This window comes from Stegodyphus dumicola, chromosome 10 (genome assembly GCF_044657685.1).
Source record: "Stegodyphus dumicola isolate Sdum_Otavi_A_Nest chromosome 10, ASM4465768v1".
NCBI lineage: Eukaryota > Metazoa > Arthropoda > Arachnida > Araneae > Eresidae > Stegodyphus > Stegodyphus dumicola.
The window spans coordinates 166,524,089-166,549,897 of NC_140777.1; the positions used below are offsets into that span (position 1 = coordinate 166,524,089).

General features: G+C 33.3%; 2 long non-coding RNA genes across 3 annotated transcripts in view; one reads left to right on the forward strand and one right to left on the reverse strand.

The window, feature by feature from the left end:
• The window catches only part of LOC146995193 (uncharacterized), a 169,279-nt gene that overhangs the window by 24,318 nt on the left and 119,152 nt on the right, over nucleotides 1-25,809 (forward strand). For both annotated transcript variants that reach the window (XR_015043632.1, XR_015043631.1), the window contains exon 3: nucleotides 3,762-3,824. This is a non-coding gene — a long non-coding RNA (uncharacterized LOC146995193). The remainder of the gene's footprint in view (nucleotides 1-3,761; nucleotides 3,825-25,809) is intronic.
• Nucleotides 12,405-24,886, reverse strand: LOC146995194 (uncharacterized). The gene is made up of 2 exons (XR_015043630.1): nucleotides 23,177-24,886; nucleotides 12,405-13,072 (listed from the first exon to the last, which is right to left on the reverse strand). It is a non-coding gene; the product is annotated as an uncharacterized LOC146995194 (long non-coding RNA).

A 25,809-nucleotide genomic window follows, 5' to 3' on the forward strand; every position in this document is an offset into this window, starting at 1 on the left:
ATCATTTATACTTTTATTATTTTTGAAACTCGGACGCTTCCAAACATATGAATTTATAATACTTACAATTCAGTAAAAACAAATACAAACTTAAAATTTTAGATTCTAAGCTTTCAAGACAGCTTCTGTACACAAAAGTACTCGCTGTTATACACTCATGTCCATAAATTAAGGATAATGCAAAATCAGGCAAAGGAAAAGTTAGAAGCAAAACAAATTTGACTTATTTGTAAAGCTTATTTATTAAACAAAAGGTAAAGAGCAAAAACAGATGCTATATGTTTGATATTATTAAAAAAATTAGCGATTTTTTTTCTCCCTGGAGCAAATTACCAAAAAAAAAAACTTATTTACAAAAAACCAATATTACATGGTTGGTTTGATTGTTAATACATTGTATGTCTCCCAGACGATGCAATACAGTCCGTACAACGCCTAGGCATCTGAGTATCAAATTATCGATCTGATCTTGGGGGATATTACATCACTCAAAAAGCAATGCACTCCGAAGTTCCGGTAGACATGTAGAAGGAGGTTGACGGGCTGCAACTCGTCGGCCAAGCATGTCCCACACGTGTTCTACTGGTTCAAGTCTGGTGAGAATGCTGGCCAGTCTGTACGGGTGATATCCTCCGATTGAAGGCATTCGCTTACGATATTTGCACGGTGAGGACTGGCGTTGTCATCCATAAACAAATTGTGTGCCCATGGCACCCCGAAACAAATGTACATGTTGTTCCAGAATGACGTCCCGATAGATATGGCTTGTCATGATTCCAATTTGAACATGAAGGTCAGTTCTGGAACCCAGAATAATTCCACCCCAAACGAGCACTCCTACACCACCGTAACGGTGTCGTTCAATGATGCTTTCTTGGTGGTAACGAATACCTGGAGCTCTCCATATGAAAGTCCGGCGAGAATCAGACTGCAAGCTAAACCTGGACTCGTCGGAAAACATCACACAAGCCCACTGTTGCGGTGTCCCCAGTGCATGCTCTCTACTCCAGGCTAACCGCAGGCGACAGTGAGTTGCAGTAAGTGGAACGCATCTGACAAGTCTACGAACATATAAACCAATCTGCCCTAAGCGTCTGTACACGGTCTGCCTTGAAATTGTCGTACCAGTGGCTGAAGAGAGCTGACGAGGCAGGTCTCAGGCTGTGCTCCACCTGTTTGTTTTGGCAGTAACTGCCAAATACCGGTCCTTATTCGGCGCTGTAACTCTGGGGCGACCTGTGCTGTAACGTCTACTCACATTACCATCATCTCCAGTATCGGAAATTGTGTTTGACATAATCGAAAGTTCCAACTTACTTTTATTAAATTGCTCTAATAGTCTAAAAGAAAATAATAAGCCGTATCCAATTAGAAGATTAAGGAACAACACAATCTGCAACATTAACTGAAATAGATTATTTTAGCTTAGCTTATACCGTCCGTTATACATTAAACGCGCATGCGTAAACGTATTATGCATATGCGTAAACGCATGCGCGGAAAATTTGTAGCTTTGAGGTCCGGATTATAGATCATTCCGGATTATGGATGTCCGGATTAAAGACTTTTGACTGCACTTTCTTCAATACATAACCCGAACAAAGAATCGAAATTGGAATTTATCTTTGTCTCGAACACTTTAAACTTATTCTTCAGCACTTCCAAATCACTTCTTTGGATATTTTTGTCGGCAACGTTTTGTTTTAACTTTGTTTTCAATGTATGTTTTTTCGCTGATATCTCCTTTAGTGACCTTTTAATTACCAAAAGTCAATAAACAAATAAAGAGCTTCAGAAAGAGGGATGGTACTTACTTTTTTGTTTCTACAGAACTTCAATCTGAAAGTATCCTATGTAATTCTTCATTTCACAAAACCGAAAGTAATATCACAGTCTCATAAACTTCATTAGCTGTTCCGGCTCTGACCGCCTAAACAATTAATTAAACAACGTTGAACAATTTAATTAATTGTAACAAATTGCCTCAGGCTCTTTTATAAGTATTAGTTTATGTTTTATAAAAATTTAGCAAATTTTTGATTAAGAAACATATTTTTAAGGCAAGCAGTGTAATTAATAAAACATTTGTATTTTAAGTGTGCAAGACAGTCTGTCTGAAATTGTAGCTTTTAAATACTTTTAGTCCAAAGTAGCATTAGCCCAAACATCTAATGATTGTCTGTAAATGAAAAAAATTGCCCGTTTGGACCTAATTTTTATCCTATAAAATCTGAGATTGTTTTCATTATTTATTTGAGGGGTACTGAACCCAAGGTTTGCATAACTTTTCAACCACAAGGTTTGTGCTTACATTATTTTCTTATTTTTTATAAAAAGTTTTAGAAAAGTATTTAAAATAAATGGATCTTATATCGAGTTAAAGAAAGTGCTTACAGATTGTATTTTTTAAATAAGCTAATTATCTTTAAGATAAATGCTATTATTTTTTTATGATGACAATAATAGGAAAATAAGGGGAATAAAGTCTCCTGAATATTTCTTTTTGCAGAGTTATTTATATTAAAATAAATTTCATAATCCTTAATTTTATTTGCATGAATTTCACATATTTCATAAAAAAACAGATGCATATTTGTATCCTATAAAATAATTTGTTAAAATTCTACAGGATATTTGAGTGGGCTTCCCAGACACTGTTATTTCATAAAATAACAAGCAAATATTTATATTGTATACATCAATGCCTTTAAAGATTACGTTATTTCATGTAATTGTAAGATACCTGTTTAAGTATTTATTCCATGCTAAAAGAAATTATTTGTAAATTAGGTGATATTAATTTCTTTAAAAGTAATTCATGGGTTCAGTGCAAATTGCATTTTATTTTATAGAAGAAATTTTGTTTCACAAACTTTTTGCATACACAAAGCTTTCGGTCGAAGGCTTCTTAGTATTTTTCGGTTTCGGCACGAAAATCGCCTACAGGTCGGCAGATAGTGTGGCTGGATACGAGGTTTTTATTTATGAACCTCACGCTGTAACATCTTTCTCTATTGATTGCTATTTCCCTACTGCCAGTTGCCGCATTCATTCGAAACCATTTCGTATTTATCAAAATCGGACAAGAATATTCTGCGTGTCGTGATTTGAAAAGCCATCTTTCAATACGAAATAATCCGTAGATACACCTAGAAGATTAAAGGTGCCATTTAGTTGTTGAGTTATCGATGAAATGGTTTCATTTCATGGTTCTTGGACTATAGTTTAAGCCTAATTTTCTATCACGAATGAGGCCCACCAGCGGCCGAGCGGTGGAGTCACCGAACGCTGGTAGTCGGTCCGAGGTTCGAATCCCAGGAACGGGCTGGGCGTTTTCGTGGTTTTCCCCATGTGTAACGTGTATACAAGCCAGTTTCCCTTAGAAAGTGCTCCACAAAGGCACAGGCAGATAGCCCTTGAGGCTTTGTCATAATCACACACAATCATGAATGATGCCTTTTCTTTGTCAAAATTTTATTGCAAATTTTTCATCTCTGGCAATTTCTAAATAGATAGATTCGATGCACTTTTAAAAAGTTTAAAAAGTATACCAGTATTTCAGTGGTAAATTAAAATTTAGAGCTATCTAAATTTATGTGCAGTCATAATTCACTTGCATTTAGAAGTATCTAAATTTATGTGATGTCAATTTATGATTTAAATGGATGTGTGTGCCAAGTTTGGTGCTTTTATGCATGTACTGTCACTGTGGTTTATTATGGTCTCGGTAATAAAATTGTACCTATTTTTGTTTATTATAGGAATGCGAAGCGCCCAAGAAGAGGATGTGAGCAAACAAGCCCTGTGGATGTGGAGGCTGAGAGGTAAGATACCAATTTTTTCTCTTGGCTTCTTTTTTTTGTTATGGTTGCTTCTTTGTCTTTGAGTATGGTAGTAAAGTCATGCTGCGATAATGATGTTAATGTCACACTGCGACTTTTGTATAACTTCACAAAGTGACATAAATTTAATTGCTTTAAAGCAGCGGTTCTCAACCTTTTGACTAACACATACCATCTAAACAAAAATTTAAAAACCTTAGTACAACCAGTATAATTATTGTACATTTTATAATACTTATTCAGTTTCTCAATATAAATAGAAAAAATAAATGTTTTGCCATTTGCACAAGCTATTGGCTATCTGTATTAAATAGGCACACATAAAAAATATTAATTAAGAATTGGTTACCATTTTAATTATCAAAATTTAAGTTATATACTTAAATTTAGTGTAAAATTTGGGCCTGTTTAAGAGAGATGAATTTCTTTGTCTGGCCTTATTTCACTTAGCTTTAAGTGTGATCCACTTTTAATTTTATTCTGTATTTATTTTTCAAATAAAACATGGAAGAAAATCCTTGTTCACACAAATAGGTTGTGCGAAAAGGCAATAAAAATTTAGCTTTATTTGAAATGCCTTTAAATTCTTTTTTTCGGTGTAGCCAAAAGTTGTTATTTATGAAATCTTCAGTGGAAGTGCAATCACAGGAATTTTCTAACAATTGTTCTTTTTTTCTTCATAGAATTTTTGAACTTTGTTTCTTTGCCTACCACCTATTTTTTATCTTGTGTACCACCTGTTGAGAATTGCTGCTTTAAAGATCTGTGTGGGTGTCGCACAGTGTTACATTAGTTTAATCAGTATAATGTCGCAATAGCAGTATTTCAGACATCTCCTCCAGTAAAACTGATAACAGCAGAAAAGCGTTTTATTGATCCAGTAAGAAGTTACTCTTCCAGTTATTAAAATCTTACTGGAATCTTTGGAATTTTTTAATTATTGAATATAGTCATCACAATCATATCAGATTTCCTCAGTGATTATTGTTATATCTCATTGTATTGAAATTATATAACAGATGCGTTTATGATTCATTTACATTTTTATGTAAAACTTTGCTCTCATAAATTGCTATAAAACTATATGCTCATAGTTTTTGTGTATCACTTTTGTGTACTTGCGTGTATTGCTATAAAACATATGCTAATAGTTTTTGTGCAAATAAAACTTACATTTCTTCATTCAAATATTTAGTATAGCCAATAACTACAGTGAGCATAGTTATGTGAATGAAATTAAGCATATAAAACAATTTGTTTTCCAATAAATGTAAGAAAGTTTTAAATAGCAAATTTTCTAGTGTATAAGACGCACTTTTTTTCTTTGAAAATAAGTCGGGAAAAAAAGGAGGTGCATCTTGTATGTCGATACTCAGTTTTTGATTGCATTAATTTCTGGAAATTTCCTCTTTTTTTGGAGTTATGTGATTTTTTTCTTGTTTCCTTGCGATGTGTGGGAATATTACAGTTACGGAGAGCTTAGTAAATGTGCATCTGGCATGAAAACTGCAATTTTTGCGAACGACTTTTAAGTGTGGGAAATTTCAACTGTTTGGTGTTTCTTAAGTTTGTTGGCAAATTATGGTTCAAAAACAATGTTGAAATTGCTGTAACAAAGCATGCAAGCTGGATGCAGGCTTCAAATTTTGAGGTTACACCATCAAGAAGAAGGGGAAGGCCTAACATTTGGAAAGTTTGTGAATGGGTCAAAGCATCTTGGGATGCTGTGAAAACAGAGGCAGAGGTTAAATCATGTATGAAGTGTGGCATTATTAATACACTGGATGGTACAGAGGACAATCTGTTGTATGAGGACTCGAATGCTGATTTAGGAGAGGTTTCAAGTGACTTTTCATTTAGCTATGGTGATGAGTGTTTAGGTTTTGATGAAGAAAATTAAAAGCTCTTCCCCAGATGAATTGTGGGTATAAAGTATTACTTTGTATTTATATTTAAAATACTGTAAATTCATTATAATGAAATGTGTATAAAAAAAGGGGGATGTGCCTTATGCGCCTGCAAATACGGTAATAAAGATATAAAAATATCCATTCACTTAAGAGAAACTTAAATTCATTTCCTGCAAAAATTTTAAAAGATCCTTTTAATATATTTAATGCAGCCTTTTCTTAATTAATAAGAAGTTAATATTGTTAATAACATATTTTATTTATATCGGCAATTCTGTCAATGTATACATGTTTTTCGAATGGCCTTTCATCGAATTTTACAAAATATGACTCGTATTCATAATATAAGTTTACAATGTCTCCTTCAGCCTCATGAAATTAAACAAAATATGCATTATTATTATAAAAAATAATAATGCATGAATAAATGAATGAAATTAAGCATATAAAACAATTTGTTTTCCAATAAATGTAAGAAAGTTTTAAATAGCAAATTTTCTAGTGTATAAGACGCACTTTTTTTCTTTGAAAATAAGTCGGGAAAAAAAGGAGGTGCATCTTGTATGTCGATACTCAGTTTTTGATTGCATTAATTTCTGGAAATTTCCTCTTTTTTTGGAGTTATGTGATTTTTTTCTTGTTTCCTTGCGATGTGTGGGAATATTACAGTTACGGAGAGCTTAGTAAATGTGCATCTGGCATGAAAACTGCAATTTTTGCGAACGACTTTTAAGTTTGGGAAATTTCAACTGTTTGGTGTTTCTTAAGTTTGTTGGCAAATTATGGTTCAAAAACAATGTTGAAATTGCTGTAACAAAGCATGCAAGCTGGATGCAGGCTTCAAATTTTGAGGTTACACCATCAAGAAGAAGGGGAAGGCCTAACATTTGGAAAGTTTGTGAATGGGTCAAAGCATCTTGGGATGCTGTGAAAACAGAGGCAGAGGTTAAATCATGTATGAAGTGTGGCATTATTAATACACTGGATGGTACAGAGGACAATCTGTTGTATGAGGACTCGAATGCTGATTTAGGAGAGGTTTCAAGTGACTTTTCATTTAGCTATGGTGATGAGTGTTTAGGTTTTGATGAAGAAAATTAAAAGCTCTTCCCCAGATGAATTGTGGGTATATAGTATTACTTTGTATTTATATTTAAAATACTGTAAATTCATTATAATGAAATATGTATAAAAAAAGGGGGATGTGCCTTATGCGCCTGCAAATACGGTAATAAAGATATAAAAATATCCATTCACTTAAGAGAAACTTAAATTCATTTCCTGCAAAAATTTTAAAAGATCCTTTTAATATATTTAATGCAGCCTTTTCTTAATTAATAAGAAGTTAATATTGTTAATAACATATTTTATTTATATCGGCAATTCTGTCAATGTATACATGTTTTTCGAATGGCCTTTCATCGAATTTTACAAAATATGACTCGTATTCATAATATAAGTTTACAATGTCTCCTTCAGCCTCATGAAATTAAACAAAATATGCATTATTATTATAAAAAATTATAATGCTATTATATGCATTGAGATGAGCAGTGACTGGCAAGAGTTTTAAAGCTATTTATTAAATTTTAAATTACTTTAAAATTGAAAGAAAGCTCCAAATTTTTAAATAGGTACTAAACATTTTGATGATTGTTTGATTTACTATTTTGAAGCTTTATTATTTATCATTTATACTTTTATTATTTTTGAAACTCGGACGCTTCCAAACATATGAATTTATAATACTTACAATTCAGTAAAAACAAATACAAACTTAAAATTTTAGATTCTAAGCTTTCAAGACAGCTTCTGTACACAAAAGTACTCGCTGTTATACACTCATGTCCATAAATTAAGGATAATGCAAAATCAGGCAAAGGAAAAGTTAGAAGCAAAACAAATTTGACTTATTTGTAAAGCTTATTTATTAAACAAAAGGTAAAGAGCAAAAACAGATGCTATATGTTTGATATTATTAAAAAAATTAGCGATTTTTTTTCTCCCTGGAGCAAATTACCAAAAAAAAAAACTTATTTACAAAAAACCAATATTACATGGTTGGTTTGATTGTTAATACATTGTATGTCTCCCAGACGATGCAATACAGTCCGTACAACGCCTAGGCATCTGAGTATCAAATTATCGATCTGATCTTGGGGGATATTACATCACTCAAAAAGCAATGCACTCCGAAGTTCCGGTAGACATGTAGAAGGAGGTTGACGGGCTGCAACTCGTCGGCCAAGCATGTCCCACACGTGTTCTACTGGTTCAAGTCTGGTGAGAATGCTGGCCAGTCTGTACGGGTGATATCCTCCGATTGAAGGCATTCGCTTACGATATTTGCACGGTGAGGACTGGCGTTGTCATCCATAAACAAATTGTGTGCCCATGGCACCCCGAAACAAATGTACATGTTGTTCCAGAATGACGTCCCGATAGATATGGCTTGTCATGATTCCAATTTGAACATGAAGGTCAGTTCTGGAACCCAGAATAATTCCACCCCAAACGAGCACTCGTACACCACCGTAACGGTGTCGTTCAATGATGCTTTCTTGGTGGTAACGAATACCTGGAGCTCTCCATATGAAAGTCCGGCGAGAATCAGACTGCAAGCTAAACCTGGACTCGTCGGAAAACATCACACAAGCCCACTGTTGCGGTGTCCACAGTGCATGCTCTCTACTCCAGGCTAACCGCAGGCGACAGTGAGTTGCAGTAAGTGGAACGCATCTGACAAGTCTACGAACATATAAACCAATCTGCCCTAAGCGTCTGTACACGGTCTGCCTTGAAATTGTCGTACCAGTGGCTGAAGAGAGCTGACGAGGCAGGTCTCAGGCTGTGCTCCACCTGTTTGTTTTGGCAGTAACTGCGAAATACCGGTCCTTATTCGGCGCTGTAACTCTGGGGCGACCTGTGCTGTAACGTCTACTCACATTACCATCATCTGGGAATCGTTGCCAAAGGCTGGAGTTGACACTCTGGGCAATTCCCAGTTTGTCTGATACTTCCAGTTGGGTACGCCCACATTCCAGACGGCCGATAATTCTACCACGTAAAAAATCATCCAAATGCGTCCTTTGTCGGTTATTGCACTGAAATGCTTATAAAGCCCCTGCGAACTATTTGGTTATTGCACTGAAATGCTTATAAAGTGCCTGCGAACCATTTTACTTCTTTGCCTGTATTCGTTATATATCACTTTCTTACATTCTCGTCATTGTGAAGTACCATCGGTGTCATCTGGTTACTTCCTAAAATTTGCATATGATTCTTGAAGATGTGTGTTGTGATATTTTAGTATATTTTAGAGTTCGATTTCCGCGTGACTCCGAATTATCCTTAATTTATGGACATGAGTGTAGTAGCAACTTTGTTGCAGTATATTTTGGGTGCCCCCATGCTGCACAGACACTATACATTTACCACCCACCAAACTTTTTGAGATTAACTGTTATAGTAGCACCTTTCTTTTCAATTGTTGCAGGGAGATGAGTTTGCACTATCTCTAAAAAATACATTAAATGGAAAATTTACTTGTGAATTTTTAATTATAATTACTGCATATTTAAACAGAAAGTCAATTAATTAAAAACCATAACATTTTTGCGATGCAACTATCACACGGAGGACGAGTCCAAGGATTTTCAAGTTCTCTTTCCCTACGATCAGCTTCTTGAAAGAACCTTTCGGCTTGCAGCATATTTTGGGTGCCCCCATGATGCACAGACACTATGCATTTACAACCCCCGAACCTTTTCCGAGATTCGAACCCAAGTGCTTTGGTACGGCAGTCGGCCTGATCGAGCGGTAAAATATAATGTAAAAGAACAAAGCTTTACTTAATTCAGCTCAATTACTGACAAATGGATAGATAACAAACTAAGTAACAATACATCATAAAAATTAAATAGCAGAACAAATGAGGATTAAACATCATTTTAAGAATAAAAAAAAGTTAGACATTTTAAATAACATTTTAAACATTTGCGATCAGATAAAACTGCTATTTTATGTTGTCTTCTAATTCATTTAAAGTCTTCTTGACATAACAGGTTCATACACTAAATATATTACTCTTCCTTCATGCATTGGGATATCTTTCCAGATGCTAATATCTACCTGCTTTATTTCTTCTGGGATGGTCACATATGCATTTAGTAGCACTATGCACTATTCATGGAAGTCTGGTCTTATTTTATTCGATTTTTTGAATAATTAAGATTTGACTCAGGCTGAGAGCTACGGGTGCTGGGTGTGACTTAATTTGGCAGATTTCATATTATACGTAATGTAAGTTATCAAGATATTTTGTAAATGATGATGTACATAAAAATATATTTATAAATGTTGACTTATGTAAAATAACCTATGATAACTTCAGGGATTTAAATGCCCCCCTTTTTTTTTCACTTACCCAACTGTACTCTTCGGCTAGCGTGTCCGACATCACTTCAAAATATTTGTTACGATTACTATTAATATGTTTACGTTAGTCTCCTTTAACATTAATATGTTTCAATTCATTGACCTAAATAAATAAATATATAAATAAAAATTGACTTTAATCTATAAATGCATAACCAACAAGATTTCTTATTCTATCATTTAAGAAAATTATTTCAACTTCACAGAACACTCAAGAAATCTAACTTTCCTCAAAATAAAATGCAAATGTAATGGAAACTTATTTATAAAATCATAACGTTTTCGTTGCTTTGAGTTCCATATTTGTATTTTAGTACATTTTATGCAGTTAGTTTTTATATAAAGAAAATAAGATAATACTGAAATAGAAAATTTCATTTAAGCAAAAACGTAACAGAAATTACTTTATAAAATGAAAATGTGTGCAAAAAGTAAACAAAATAAAATAATAATAAAAAAAAACTATTAGGATTAATGTAAAATATTATTTTACAATACCACAGGAGCTATGTTGTTGAGAAACATTCTCTCTAAAAATTGAAGTTCTAATTCAGTTTTTAATTGGAATATATTTAATTCTGAATTTTTCGGTTGATTGCACAGTTAGGAGTTTTCAGCAACTCCACCTTTTCTTGCAATATTTGTAATCTACTTGATAAAGAATTTAAATTTTTTAAGATTAGATGTTGAAGTTCTGCGGAAGAGAAAAGGTCAGGGTATTACATATTTAATTCAGAAGTCAAACAACAAAAATCAGCGTTATATTTACAAAATTTTCACAGTAAACAGTCACTGTGAAAATTTTGTAAATATAACGCTGATTTTTGTTGTTTGACTTCTGAATTAGTATTTATTCGGCGTGTTATTGTGTCTTTATTACATAATTATTCTAAAAACCTGAAAACAGAACACTTTTAAAAAATTGACTATTGGCAAATTCAGAAAGTTACTGTTAAAAAATTTCCAGCTGCGGTAAGATAGATTTCCCACAAAGCAGGTTTAGGATTTGCTAGATTTGGCGAGAAATCACCCATTTGGCAACATCTTTCAGCGAAATTGGCAATATGCCGTAGACGGATGGAGAACCATTTAGAACAAGTTCTTACTGGTTTGACTTAGAATGTTCTCGAATGCATGCTAAAAGCTATATAAACCCTGCCTGTATGCGGAGTAGCAGTAGTATCTCGAGTCTATCGAGTTGATTTTCAGTCTAGTATTGAGTTGATTGGGGAGTGCGTAGAGAGAGTCTCTTAATGTATCGCGAGTTAGTGCATCATCGAGTCTTATCTTGGAGTGTGTTGAGCTCCAAGAACGATTGAACTGAGTCAGAAGCTGTATTCTAGTGCTTATTGTGGAGTGCATCGCAAGTTGTAGCGTCGAGAATCTCGACAGTACGTCGAGTTCTGAGAAGACTGAACCTAGTCGGGAGCTGTACTCTAGCACTTTGCTGTGAAGCTGTCTTCACTGTTACAGCCTAAAGGCTCTGTTGCTGATTGTTTCAATGTGCTTGTCGCAGTTTTTGGACGACTGTAAACATGTTTTTGGAGATGTCCTGAATAATACTGGCAAATACATTGTGTGTTTATTAAGTGTCATCGTTAATCACTCCAAATTGCATGAACCTGTACAGGAATGCAACAGTACGAAACCTTTATTGGGTCTTTCTGATGAGCCTGCTTTTGGAGTATTAGTCCTCAGATTTGCAGTGAGGACTAGCTAAAACAGATGCAGAAAATTCTGGTTGAAAATATTTTCCTTGTGTGCACTCTGGTAGCAATGGCAAGCACAGCTCTGCTAGCTTTTTTACTATAGTACTTTTTTACTGTTTTTTACTTGTTTACTTTTTTTACTCATCTGAAGAATCGGAGAATTTAAATCGCTAGTGTTTTTTTTTTTTTTTTTTTTTTTTTGTTGTTGTTGTTGTTGTTGTTGTTTCCGCACCAAATTCTGCACTTTTCGATGTCTGAAAACTTCATAGCCAACTTTAACTTTTCTATGCCTTTTTCACTGAAAATTTTAAATTTCCGTTATCACTCATAAACAATAATTTAACATAAAGCAAAAAGAATGAATTAAATAATCGTTTAATGTTAGATTAAACATCTAAATGTTCTAGCAGCATTTATTTGCTCATGTATAATTATCGAAATATTTGATGTAAAATTAAATTAACAGTCATGGCTACATTATTTTATAAAATTCTGCAAATTTCAGATATTTTGCAACAATTTATTCAATAAATAAATCAAATAGAATTTTTATGGTTTCGAATTGTAGGATTATACTATTTCATTATTTTTCCACTGCAAAATTAAGGTGACCGAATAGATTTTGAGAGCATCAAATTTGTATAAAAAAAAATGCAGTTAAATGTTAAAGCAAATATATATTATATCCTGATATGATTGTTAATTTTTGAATTTTTTAATACATGCATTCCTATTTTTAAACAACTAGTCTGGTAATTAAAATAATGTTAAGATTCAAAAACCAAACTACCAACTCGTACTAATAATTTATGGATAAAAGTACTAAAAATGGAGATGTTACTATATTTTAAAAATATTTTGGTACTGATGTCATTCATAACAGCATTTTCCATGTTCTATTCAGCTTTCTAAATTATACAGTGAGAAAAATGAGCAACAAGAACACATAATTATAGAAAATATCATACTTGTCGATGCAAAAATTTAGAGAACCCGGTGAAATTGCCAAAGTTCTCAATAATCTGGGGCTTGATGTGATGCAATCATTTTGTTCAGTTTGATTCATTTTTTCATATTACATATGTCATTTATCCATATCAGCCCAAAACCAAGAATTTGGCACCGTTTGTACACCTTCATCAAATTCAGCAATGTAAAAGAAAGTCTTGAAAAGCTAAAATAATTATTTTAGGTATTTTAGGTAAATTTAAAATAGATCAAGTCTTAAAATAAATAAAAAAGCACTATTTCATTCAAAATATTTCAGGTTCAAAGCATAAGTTTAGAGAAGAACAATTTACAAATAGATTTGAGTTTTAATACAATTTATTCCTGTGTTCTTATTAAATACGCATTACTGTTCTTTTTTAATCGATACAGATTTAAGTTTTGGTAGAGGGATAATTTTTTTTTACTTTGGTGTAATAAAGGCGTTTCTTCGAAAACATAAATTGGAAGAAATATTCTTGATGAATACTTACAAAATAATCTCTCTCTCTCTTTATTTATTTATTTATTTATTTTTAAATCTTAAATGATCATAAACAGCGTTTTTGTTAAAAATGCTATCTGTAAAATTTTCTTTAGTAAACACCAGCAAAATGGAAACTGCCCTAACATAATTAGAATTTTATTTATTTTATTAATGTATGTATAATGATGTATCTAAGTATGAAATCAATTAAAAATCAGCTTGCCATTTAAAAAAAAGCCTTGCTTTTATCAATTAACCCAAGTACATTTAGAAACAAATTTAATTGGTTTAATTATTCAGAGACTACTTTTAAGGAATGACTATATAGAAAATATTTCATATGAAATAAAGTTGCAACACTTAACTAATAGGATCACGTTCATTATTCTTTGCAGAACTTTATTGACATAGCTAATTTTATCTGCATATACATGTTTATGAATTAAATGTATATTCAACTGAGTAAAAGGAAATAATTATTTAATTTAAATTTTGTATATTTTGCTCTTTAAACAACCTGTTATTAGTAGTATATTCTGAGGCAGGAAAATGATGTTCTATTTTTATTGCATTGCATGATTATTTTCGTGTTATTTAAAAAAAACATTAGCAAGCCTTGTGAAAACATAATCGAGTATATTTAGTTATCAATTAAATAAATTACATCATCAATTAAATAAATTACACAGACATCAGAAGTATGCAACCTGATAATGTAATGAAAGTATGTAGCATTTATGAAAAATTGTGGCTCGAATTGAAAGAACAGGAAATTTCTACAAATATTCTCATATTTAGAGTTGATTTTGGACTGACATCACTTTCATGAATTATTAGTTTTTTCTTCTTGATTGGTATGATGTCTCTTTCATCACTTGAGTATTCGTGATACAATTCTGCTTCAATAGATGATAAATTAGGGGAGATCTCACATCGACTAGACTTCATGATGAAATCCATAATTAACAATTGCCTGTTGTTTTTTTGTCCCCCTAAATCTTTTTAAACATCCGTATATAGATTTAAACACTTACTAAGCTCCCCTTGGAATCGGAGATTTCATTCGACATTTGTGTCATATTGTAAAAAATGATTACCTAATTTTCTTCCCAATTCAAGTCCTACACTGATGACTTTAGCTGTGAATGCAGCTGGTTCAGATTGGTCTTCATCATGTTTATTTGTTTCATGAATCATGTTAACTAACTCATCCTCATTTAGTTCTTCATCAACCATTATTCCTTTAATATATGCTTGAGCTAAATCCTCAAAACCTTCTCCTACTACAGTTTGAGCCAATTTAGTGATCTGAGAATATTCACACTCTAATGGTAATCTATCATTCTCATCTTTAGCAACATCCAACGTATTGCTTTCCAGCATGCGTTGAGCATTGATTGTTTAATCTGAGTATATGACAGTCCAACACAATCTAAGATTGTAAATTTCTTCCAAGCATCCATAAGAGTAAGATTCATTATTCTCCATTTTTTCTAAAATATACCTAAAGGTTTGTTTGATATACACAATGTTGTAAAAGCCAGAAAATATTACTTGATTCAATGGCTGTAATAAAGAAGTTGTATTTTTTGGGCAAAAAGACTATTTCTACTTTTTTGTGTTGTAAATTTTGAAGATGACCAGGTGCATTATCTATTAAAAGAAGAGTCTTAAAAGGCAATCCTTTTTTACCTAAATAATTTTTGACATCTGGGACAAACATGGTAAGAAATCATTCATTGAACCTTATGGCAGTGACCCATGCTTTCCTGTTAGGCATCCAATAAAAGGGAAGGTTATTTATATTTGTTCCTTTAAATGAACATGGTGTTTTTGATTTGTTAATAACCAATGGTTTCATTATATAATTGCCTGAAGCATTGCAACAGAAAAAAATTGTATGACTTTTCACTACCTTATGACCACTAGCTGATTTGCAAGGTACAGTCAAAAGTCGTTAATTCGGACACCTATAATCCGGAATGATCTATAATCCGGACCTCAAAGCTAAAAACTTTCTGCGCATATGCGTGTGAGCAAGCGCAGAATACGTTTTCGCCTGTGCGTTTAATGTATAACGGATGGTGTAGGCTAAAATTATCTAATTATCTATTTCAGTTAATGTTAATGATTGCGTTGTTCCTTAATCTTCGAATAGGATCCCGCTTATTATTTTTTGCAGACTGTAAGAGCAATTTTATAAAAGTAAACTTGAACTTTCGATTATGTCAAATAGAATTTCCGATGCTGGAACTTCCAAAGGATCTACAAAACGAAAGTATGTTTCAATGTCCAACAAACAAAAACTGAAATTGCTGAAAAAAATGGATAAAGACATGAAGAGTGTGACAGAGAGGTTAGTGAAAACGAAAAAATTTCCATTGACCAGTTAGTCGGTATTCTCGGCACAGCAATTAACGGGACTTGAACAGCAGAACTCTTTAACTGAAAAGAAATTATGTCTGTTTATAGAATTAAAGAGAAAGTATTAGTATCACATAAAATGAAGCAACTTAAACAACTTACATTGAAAGAAATGTTTAATAAAGTAAACAAATAAATATTAAGCTTTTTTTTTTGTAAATTTTGATACCCTTTAGATCATAATTGTTCTTTATTTCATAAATTACGGTTTCATATTTTTAATTTTAGAATTTCTGCATGCCATCTTACGAGATTTAAACTGATGACCTATAATCCGGAAAAATCGATAATCCGGAATCGCCGAAGTCCCGACGAGTCCGGATTAACGACTTTTGACTGTATTTTTTTTTTTTTTCAGAACAACGTAGACACGTCAGCATTGAAGATCTGATCAGAAATGTAGGAGATCGTGGCAATTGATTTCAGCAAATTTTGCTGGATATTGTTGTTACATTCGAATCAGCAGATGCACTTTCTCCTTTCAATCTTAGATTATGTAAAGAATGCCTTTGTTTAAATATTATTAAATCTCTCAAACCAACCATGACTTGTGGAAAAAGATACCTTTTTTTCATCTGACAAAGTCGATAGTGACCGATTCTTAAGTGCTTTATAAATTTTTAAAGCCTTGTTTCTAATAGCATCAGTATCAATTGGAATCCATTTTAAATTTTCGTCTTCTACCCATATCTAATTCTTTTTCTAGTAGAGTCTTCATTTTTTTTTTAATTGTCCTTATTGTGGCTTCATTCATGGAGTAAAATTTAGCAACATTTGTTACTCCTTCTCTATTACATAGATGATCTAATATTTTAATTTTTGCTTCTAATTTCATTTTTGATTTTTTTTTTAAAAATCGTTTTGGCATTATAATACTTTAAAAAATTTACATAAATTATAAAAAATGCCACAAAAACTATAAATGTTGAAAACTTGCTAGTAAACATTCAGATATGTAGATAAAAATGATGTAATCCTTGCTGCTAAAATACTGATACTGCATTAGTTCGCGTGAACCATATAATTTAAAATTTTACTGTTATGAAATACATATACATACTATTGAGATTCTCCTAACACGGGGAATCCCCATCCTTGTTGTTGCCACCAGTGTTACCAAAGAAATGAGATTAAAAAATGACTTCAAATGTATGTATTTGCATTTATGCAGCAAATACTATTTTACTAAGTTTTTGAAATCTGTTAATTTTTAAATTGTGTAAAACTGAAATCATGTAAAACAGTTAAGTACTGTATAAATCGAGGGATAGGTGTATTTCCACGAGATGTTAATACATCAGAACTTTAAATGTCTGTACATATATACTTGAAGATGAAATCCTGCAAAGTTGACAAATGTTTTTAGGAAAATGAAAATTAAAATGGAAATACAAATTTAAATTTCAATAAATTTGACTTTCTTATCGTCAAGACTGCACTTGCATTGTTTTAGAGTGGAATTCATACAGAAAAGCTTCTAATTTCAAAATTGTCGTGTAGTTTTTGTAGTAAAATATATTCCTGTTTCTAACATTTCCAGGTCTAATAAAGAATACTGCTTTAACATATGGTTAAATAAAATGAAAAGGCATGATCTTTTGTAGTATTTGTAATAATTTGTCTGTCATGTTACCACAAGTTTTTGTTGGTGTTAATTGTTTTTTATTTTCATTTTTTACTCAGAATTGCAGAATTCCAGGTCTTTAAATTTCTAAAAGATAAGCAACAAAGCATAGTATTTAAGAAAAATTTTTATTATTTGCACTTCAAATGCCGCATATGTCAACTAAGTTTAAAGTTGTATATTTTAATACAGAATTAAAAAGAATTAACACCAACGTGCTGCTAATTTGTGTGTGTCCAGTGAATTAGAGGAAAGACCATTCTTAATGCCCATCAACCATGATTTACCAACAATGCGAGAAACAGGCCATCTTTGGAAATCAGAATTTATTTTAGCAACATAAACGTTATTTATACTAGATTTGCATTTGCTGTCATGTAAGTTTTTGATGGGCTTCTGAAACAAAAGAAAATATTTGTTGGTGGTATGATGAAATAAAATATTTGATACTAATACTCTCCGACTGTCATCTAAAATCACACAATCGTTTCCTTTGTTGAAACAATTTATTGTGAATAGGTTTTCTTTTCCTTTTTTATTTGGACATCTGCAGCTTCATTTAGAGTATGCCCTTCCTCGATGAACTAATGTTCAGTTGTAGTGGGTTCCTGGGCATAGCCTTATCCCAGTGTAGTAAGTTAATACTTTTACGAATGTTAAAGAAATAATGTTGCTAAAGTTCGTAAAAATAAAAATTCGAAGAGCAGTTATGGCAGTGAAATGAAATGAAAGCAATTGTGACATTATAATCAGTAGTAATGGCAGAGTTTGCAGCAAATATAAGATGATGAGTTTTGAAGTTAAAACCTAGAGCTAGTTGGAGTGTGAGCAGCAGAGGCAATCGGGGGCGGAGAGAGAAGAAAAAGCCCTTTTCTTCTTTTTTCTTCCCCCTCTCCTCGAGTATTCAAGGCTGAATGGTTCAGTAGTCAGGTGGTAGGCGGGAGCTTGTTGAACTTCTGTTGGCTGGCAGAGGAGTAATCCTATTGGGTGAAGTGTGATTTACAGTGTGCTACGGGGAAGGCCTAGGCTGTTTTCAATCCATACTCCTTTAGAAGGGTACAAAGACACACATCATTTCCAGGTTCCTGGGTTGTACCTTATCCTGTGTATAGCACGTGAAATACACTGGTGTGCAAAAATTAAGGACAAAGTCGAAAAATTAGCATATCAGCTGAACGAAGAGGCAGAGCGGACAGAAAGACCAATCCCGAGATTAAGTAAGGTGATCTACGGTAGCACTTGCGCAGATATGCAGGTAGATATAATGGGGGAGTGTCTGAGTTGTATAAAGCATGTTGTCGGTGAAAGATCAGTATTTCTGGCAAAGAGATTGCACACCGTATAGCAGTTAAAATCACACTGAGTTGCTGCCTCGGCGAGAAATGGCGAATAATCAATCTGTTAGATGACATCTGGATGCTTTTACCCGAGGTCATTGGGAAGTTGGAGGAAGGCCGCCGTGTGACAAGTGTGGCTGCAGAGATCGGAATTGCTCACAGCATCGTTTCACGACTTTGGAGACAATTTAAAACTACAGGAACAGCTATCCGGGGGTTTAGTAGTGGTCGTTCACGAGGAACCACACCTGCAGATGACCGGTATATTGCCTTACAGGCCAGAAGAAACAGGCGGCAGACAGCGGGAGAAATCGCTAGACACACGACGCAGGCGACTGGACGACAGATATTGCGTTTTACCGTGGCCAGAAGACTGCAGGGTGGTGGTCTGTTTGCACGACGCCCTGTACGGTGTGTACCTCTAACGCCTGCCCATCGGAGAAGGCGTTCTCTGTGGTGCCGGGAACACCGGAATTGGAGAGACAATGAATGGGGACGAGTACTCTTTACAGATGAGAGCAGATTCAGTCTGAGTAGCGATTCTCATCGCATACTCATCTGGAGAGAGCGGGGAAGCCGCAATAATCGATCGAACATCATTGAAAGGGACAGGTATGGAGGTGGCGGTGTTAACTTCCGAAGGTTTAGCAAGACGGATGTTGTCTGTTTTTGGTTATGAAAAGTATAAATTGTTAGTGTAACTAACTGTGCGTTCTGTGTCTGGGTGTGAGATGTTAATGTAAAACTGAGTAGCGTAGTGATCAGCTAGTGACTCAGCTTTCTCAGTTTCTGTGTATGTGATCGCAGAGGGGCCATTAAGGGGCAGAATATTTGTGTAGCATCTATTATATCTAGAAGCAGCTTTCCATATACATGATCATCAGTAGAGAGTGATTCTAAATATCTAGACCATTTGTTTTGTGCGTGTACTGACTTCCTGATTCAGCCGATTTAAAATTCTCTTAACTTCTGGGCATCTGGTCCTCTGCCATATTTTTCTAGCTCTCTTTCTGTTAGCTAAAAGTTCTCTAATAGCAGGATCTCTGGCCCTACCAGTCAACGGGACCGCCTTGCTATTTTTCAGAGCACGGTTAAGTGTGCTAGGAAAATCTTCGATAACTGCGTCTAACTCGTCTTCAGTGTGTATCGCGGGTAACGGGTACTGAGTGTTGTTTAGAGCTACCCAGTTCATAATAAAGGCTCTTTTGTGTGATGTACTATAGCTACTGATATTCACCTCCATTAAAACAGGGTTATAATCAGAGAATAGTTCACGTAATCTTTCTATCCTTGATGGTTGATAAATATTTTTTAGCAGGAAAAATTCAATAATGCTTGCAGATCTATAGCATGTTGGGTAGGAGGGAGCTACAACAGTAAAGTTGGCCGTTGAGGCAAATTGATTAACAGTGTGACCATTTGAATTATCATTTCTGCAGTTCCGATTTTTGTGGTGTGAGTTAAAGTCTCTACCTATGATAATTTTATTGTTTAGTTTGGATATAGCCATTAAATCGGCGAAAAATCCTTGTGTGGTTTACGGTTGAGTAACTAGATCGAGACGAACGTGATTGGTTGTAAAGTGTGTGGTATGATTATGATAGCTACCGCCTTCATGGCCGAAAGCTGTTGAACTGTGATTACAAAGTGAGAGATGGAGCGCTTAAGGATCCTCGTTAAGCGCTCCATCTCTCACTTATTTCAATTTTTTCCACCAGCATTTTTGTGATTGGTTGAAATTCTTTCTTGTCTTCAATCCATACTAATTTAAAGGGATGGCTGAGTGAATGAGGGGGTAGAGGACATGATGGAAAAATTAAATTAAGCCTGCTTCAATATTAATTAGTGATCCGATAGGAATAAAAATTTTAATTTTCCCAATTTTCGGTGCTAAGCTAGGCAATTAGGTATATTACAATAATTAGTTAAAGAATAATTAATTAGTTTTTTGGGTCTTTTTTAAACTGGTGTAAAGGCCCTTATTTTCGTGAGCCCGTCGTAATCGCAAAAATCAAAGCTTTGCGAAATACTTTTTTTCCCCCCAACTTTACTTAAGTACTTTTAAAATTTTTCAACTTTCTGTTCTGTTCATATAAAATTCGTGAAATTTTCAACTCGCGAAATCACCGATATATTCATTTTTGTGAAAATTACGGCCTGCAAAAATAAGGGCCTTTACAGTAATTAAACGTTTATCAAAAACCTTTATTGTATGTCTCTGAGGATGGTTTTAGGCCTTTTCCTGTGTTTTTCGGATTTGATATGATTTAAAATTGGTATTGTGGACTTGTTTGCCCTGGTTATATCATTGTAGAATTTTTGACTGGAGGAACAACTTTTGGTTGTGGTGGTGTAGGTAAATTTTGACTTGAAGTGCTTCGTTGATTTACAGTGTTAACTGCATTCTGGACATAATTAGTATCGTTTTCAGGGTCCAGAGGACGAAATATATTTTTCATGGCAATGAAATTTGATGCATCTCTAAGAATTACAGTTTTTTAAAATCTGTTTTACACGGGAACCGATTGTCCGATTTTGATGCGGTTTCCTGCATTCAATAGCAATTTCATGCTCCACAAATTTTATATCTGCATCTCAAATAGAATGCAAGTTGTAGGAAAATGCTTTTGAAAGCAGCAAGCCGCATCAAAATCACACGACTCGAAAGTTAATGATCCATTTTGATGCGTTTTGCTGCTTTCAACTGCAAATGCATGCCCCATCATTTTGATATAAGTTTTATGTCTGTATCTCAATTAGGGCGTAATTTCGCCGGGTTGTCTGTCTATACCAGGGTTTCTTAAACTGGAGTCGCTGGACTTGCAGCAGGGGGTTGCCTAGAATTTTAGCAGTTTTGATATTTCTTTAATTTATTATAATACTTTTACAATTACCAAATATTTTTACATAATACAATACATCTTAAAATAGATATGGCAATACAGACAAAGAAAAAAAAATGAATCCGTTTCGACGCCTTCATTTTATAATAGAAACGTTCATTTTTCTTGCTTTGCACGTGACGCTGTCATTTCATCTGTTACTTATTTAAAATGTTCACATTGTTCTATGTCTTAAAATTAGAAATTAAATGTAGTGACCTAAAACTGCAAGTGTACAAAAGAAAAAATTGACAGTTTCACTCACGCATGTGTCGGATTTGCGCAGTACTTATTGGGTTCCACAGAATTTTTGTAAATACAGTCAAAAGTAGTTAATCCGGACTCGTCGGGACTTTGGCGATTCCGGATTATAGATCATCAGTTTAAATCTGGTAAGATGGCATGCAGAAATTATACAATTAAAAATATGAAACTGTTATTTATGAAATAAAGAACAATTATGATCTAAAGGGTATCAAAATTTACAAAAAAAAAAAGCTTAATATTTATTTGTTTACTTTATTAAACATTTCTTTCAACAAGCACATGCGTAAAGCATACATTAAGCATAGTCGAAATTAGAAAATTGCAACCAGAAAACTATTTGATGTGTACTTGTGATATTTATAATGACAAGGAATTTGATTTAAATCATATCAAAGACGGAATACATCGAGATGAAATACTACATTTAGTAAGGAATTATAAGCCGAATAAAATAAAAACATTTGCCCTGAAGATAAGGATAGTGCTGACAAATCAACTTCCAGTTCATTGCGCGCTGCGATGTCCCCCCCGCAGAGCAGCATGAAATTGATAAACAGATTTCGGAATGGTTAAGAAACAAAGGATATGCCTTTTTCCATTTTTTGCAGCAATTCCACTTTTTGTTTAATGGACTTCGAAACATACTTTTGCTTTGTAGATCCTGTACATATTAGTAAATATATATCGGAAATTCTGTTTGACATAATCGAAAGTTCAAGCTTACTTTTATAAAATTGCTCTAACAGTCTGAAAAAAATAATAAGCCTGATCCAATTCGAAGATTAAGGAACAACGCAATCTGCAACATTAACTGAATTAGATAATTTTAGCTCAGCTTATACCGTCCGTTATACGTTAAACGCGCATGCGTAAACGTATTATGCGCATGTGCACAGGCAAAGTCACAGCCGTAAAGGTCTTACGAGCACACGTAAACGCGACGCATACGCAGAAAGTTTGTAGCTTTGAGGTCCGGATTATAGATCATTCCGGATTATGGGTGTCTGAATTAATGACTTTTTGACTGTATTATGGCGTCCTGGGAATCGCAAAAAATTCTCAGTGGTAATAAGGTATTGCAACTGAAAAATATACTATACGTATGTATGCCTTATAGGCTTACCATCCTCGTGGTTAGAATTAGCGTTTGAATTATCCGAGATTTCATGTTGTTTTCTTTTTATATTTAACTTAAAATTATCATTAAAAGCATTAGCAAGGCTATCTAAGGGTTTTTTTAGCATACTGAGATATTTAAAAACACACTTACCCTTAAGGGGCTCCAGTACTTTCAATGTATCACAGTTTGCTTTTGCCGTAAGAGGTGTATGCTGGTCCATGTCCGATGCGACTCGTACAGCATCCATTTGTTGCTTGAGGAGACGAGTATTATCAATCTTAGCTTCTAAGGGGATGATTTGAGTATGGAACGAGTTAAGAGAAGATTAAGAGACATATCCTAAAATAATATGTCCAATTGTATCAAAATATTAGCAGTTTACAGCTATAAGGTGAATTATTCAGTATAATGATTTTTTAATGTTGACACTGATGGCAAATTGCTGCTAGAAATTCTGTGGTTTAGAGATATATAATCGTCCAGAATATAATATTTCATCACAATTATTCTTTTTCAAAGTAAAAAAATAAAATTTACAATAAAGCTTAGAACTAACATGAAAACTAATAGATAGTTCTTGTAACTATGCAATACATCTGGATTTATATCATAAAAATATTTTTCAATAAATAATAGATCAATAAATAAGTATCTTAATATTTTATTCATACTTACGAGCCAGATGATGGGTAACAGGTATAAGAACACACCTCTATTTTCCATGCAATGCAGAAAAATACATAGTAGCTTCATCTGCCAAACGGTCTAGTACATTTATGCAGCATTGTTGTCTAACAAGACTCCAGGTAACTCGAGAATCATGGGAATATTCCAAGTAAACACCACTTTCCCATTGAAATTTTTAAATTTCAGTCACTTAAATCTAATATCCATACATAATTTACATAATCTTACCACATAAAAGATTAATCATTATTATAATTAAAAGATTTACTTCAAAAGATATTTTACAAATAGATATTTTAGATAGGAGAAAAACATATTTATTATATATGCCTTGTACAATGACTAGAACTTTAATCACTTAAGTGTAACTAAGCAGATGGAACAAATAAATATAATACTGGTTTTTGAGTAAATGGAATCTAATTTCAAATTTTTAAACAAAGTAAGGGGGGTATCAAAGTATCAATATACGACAATTCCAATAATGAGTATAAGGATGGTACCTTACTCTAGATATAATATTACATGAATAATTAATTTTTATTAATCATGTATAAATATTCCTTTCTTTAGTTTTGTTAGTCAAAACATACTTTTATTTTTAATTATTAACTGTACAATGTTTGTCATTTCACAGCAAAATGCATTGTGAAGGAAATACATAAAGTCCATGCGGTGACCAGACAAAAGGACGAAAGTGCACACGACAAAAGCCCACAAAAATGACCCCACTGGGATAATTGCCCACGCGACTAATACCCACACCGATGAAAGCGCACATTGATGAAAGCCCACACAGATAAAAGCCCACATAGATAGAAGGGCACGCTGATAAAAGTCCACACTAACAAAAACCCACACCGATATATACGTCATGAATAGAGATAAAATAAAAAATAAATGAATAAGAAATAATTGAACAATAAATTTAAGTAGCGGAACACATTTCATTTTCGTCTCCGGCTGAATTAAATTCGTATATATATATATAGTACAGAGAGTCAATCAAAATAATATAATTAAAAACATATACATGTATGTATCTTTGTTTTTATATTTACGCAAGAAATGGAAGTGCCTTTGTATAAGTGTGACAAAGGGAGGTGAAAGGGAATACTGGCCACACAGCTTATTTTAATTCTACAAAATTATAAGGAGTATAATATGTATGTAAATTTTCATCATATACAGAGAATAATTTAACACTACAGAAAATTTTGCATTATATGAATTTAATATGGAGAATTAAAGCCGAACTTTCATTTTAACGAAAAAAAATAAAAGTACAGTATTCTATTATGATTAAGCGCAAACACCGTTTTAATGGTGAATAAAAAGCATGGTTTCAAATAATCCAGTTAAATTTTGACAACTTGGATTTTACATAAATTAATTTCATTCCCACTTGAAATTTAATTTTTTTAATCATAATAATTACTCGTAAAATTTTTCAGGAAGTCATAGTTATTTTGGATTTCCTGAAAATGTGTGCTGGTTTTAAGTGGGCATTCGTCTTGTGGGCTTTTGTCATGTAGTTTTCTAACTGGCCGCTGGCTATTCAGGCAGGAAACCATTGCCTTCCTTTTCTTTTGCCCCCAGCTGTGTGAAAAAGCAGTTAAAGAGAGGAGAGCCTTGCTTAATTGCTTTATTCCCTATGGAACCTGGGGCGCCAAAGAAGGCCTCAGAAGGGAGGGTGTGGCAGGAGAACAATTAAAGAGGATTTTAAATGTTTTTTGTTAGTTACCTACTAGAAAATAACATTATCTGAAATTCCGCTTGTAACTGAAGTTAACCCCTTTCTTACATTTCTTTAGTATAGTTCTTGAATAACCTTTTGTCTAAGGATTTAGTTAGAATTTCAATTATTTTAAAAATTTCAATAATTGGAAAATGAAAGGAATTAAATATTTTTTAACCATTTTTAAAGGGATAATTCACTGTTTTTGCAGTAAAACTGCAGAGTGGAAAAATATGCTAGTTCCTGATTTGATAGTGTCTCTAACAACTTTTTGATGAACTAATTAAACATGCTTGTTATATCAAAGCCATTGTTTAAAAGTAAAACTACTGAACTATTTCTAAAAACATTAAATTAT